Consider the following 2,042-nt stretch of genomic DNA (forward strand, 5'->3'; position numbering starts at 1 on the left):
CCCATAGTGCTCAGAGCCATTTGAACCATTTTTGAACCTATATTGTGCTACTATTTTCCAGCGTTGCGGCTTTTCTATACACAACAAATTTGTTCGCTAAGAGCCTCAAGGAACTTGTAGCTTTATCTGCACATCATTTATTTCACTGCAAGCACTGTCGCGGTGCTGCGAGTGGCCAGATACGCCTTTGCGATGCTGCAATCAATGCATGACGCTCCGGTCCGTTGCTCGGACAGTTTGCCTGATGGGGTATCGGTTTCCGCCGAGTAAAAGGCAAGAGGAGTTAGCACTTGAGTTCTACGTGTCTGTAGCATCTAGTCACAGAGCTTGTAGAGGCCGTTATATAGGTTTACTCGAAATTCGTGAGCTTTTTATCTGTTGCTCTGTGAGCGCCTAGTCACGTATATCAATTTGTGTGACTTGTACAATTTCCAGCTACTACCATAGTATAACCTATGAACTAGAAAGGAGTAATAAAGTTTCATTTTGACACGTTTGAGAATTACTTTTGCTAAAATCGTACTTATTTGAGAATTTATTTCATTTATACTAATTTCGAATAAAAATTAACCTCGTTTTTATATATTTTCGACGATTGCATAGGATATGGACGTTGTCCGAAGCGCTTAGTCGATTTTAGTCCTATCGTTCTACAAAGAAATAATCACTTTCTCACTAGCACTTTTGACGTTAGTTTTCATTTTGATAACACAATGCTTTCCAGTACACTAAGGTCCCAGTATTTTGAACCGGGCTAGGAACCAGTAAGAAGCTACCTTGAGCATTTGCCTTCTAAAAATGGATAATATTGTCTGAAGACGTCGGTCATCTGTCCTGAAAGGACAGTTTTTGAAAATAGATTTTACAACTGAAATTTAAAATAATTACTGAAACTTTCCTGGAAATAATAACACTTTACTTCAGAAAAATAATGAAATGCGTTGCAATAAAATTTATGAAGATATTCGAATAGAAATGAAATTACTCGATTGAACTAGTTAATATACGTTATGCCTGAAAAAATCTGCAAGTTAGATTAACCATTTAATATTTCTAAGAGACCTTTCAAAGCTGTAAATTTCTTGTCTGGAAAATTACGCAATCACTTCCTTATTAAAATTACTATACAAAATACACTCCTGGAAATTGAAATAAGAACACCGTGAATTCATTGTCCCAGGAAGGGGAAACTTTATTGACACATTCCTGGGGTCAGATACATCACATGATCACACTGACAGAATCACAGGCACATAGACACAGACAACAGAGCATGCACAATGTCGGCACTAGTACAGTGTATATCCACCTTTCGCAGCAATGCAGGCTGCTATTCTCCCATGGAGACGATCGTAGAGATGCTGGATGTAGTCCTGTGGAACGGCTTGCCATGCCATTTCCACCTGGCGCCTCAGTTGGACCAGCGTTCGTGCTGGACGTGCAGACCGCGTGAGACGACGCTTCATCCAGTCCCAAACATGCTCAATGGGGGACAGATCCGGAGATCTTGCTGGCCAGGGTAGTTGACTTACACCTTCTAGAGCACGTTGGGTGGCACGGGATACATGCGGACGTGCATTGTCCTGTTGGAACAGCAAGTTCCCTTGCCGGTCTAGGAATGGTAGAACGATGGGTTCGATGACGGTTTGGATGTACCGTGCACTATTCAGTGTCCCCTCGACGATCACCAGTGGTGTACGGCCAGTGTAGGAGATCGCTCCCCACACCATGATGCCGGGTGTTGGCCCTGTGTGCCTCGGTCGTATGCAGTCCTGATTGTGGCGCTCACCTGCACGGCGCCAAACACGCATACGACCATCATTGGTACCAAGGCAGAAGCGACTCTCATCGCTGAAGACGACACGTCTCCATTCGTCCCTCCATTCACGCCTGTCGCGACACCACTGGAGGCGGGCTGCACGATGTTGGGGCGTGAGCGGAAGACGGCCTAACGGTGTGCGGGACCGTAGCCCAGCTTCATGGAGACGGTTGCGAATGGTCCTCGCCGATACCCCAGGAGCAACAGTGTCCCTAATTTGCTG

This window comes from Schistocerca nitens, chromosome 9, assembly GCF_023898315.1.
Source record: "Schistocerca nitens isolate TAMUIC-IGC-003100 chromosome 9, iqSchNite1.1, whole genome shotgun sequence".
NCBI lineage: Eukaryota > Metazoa > Arthropoda > Insecta > Orthoptera > Acrididae > Schistocerca > Schistocerca nitens.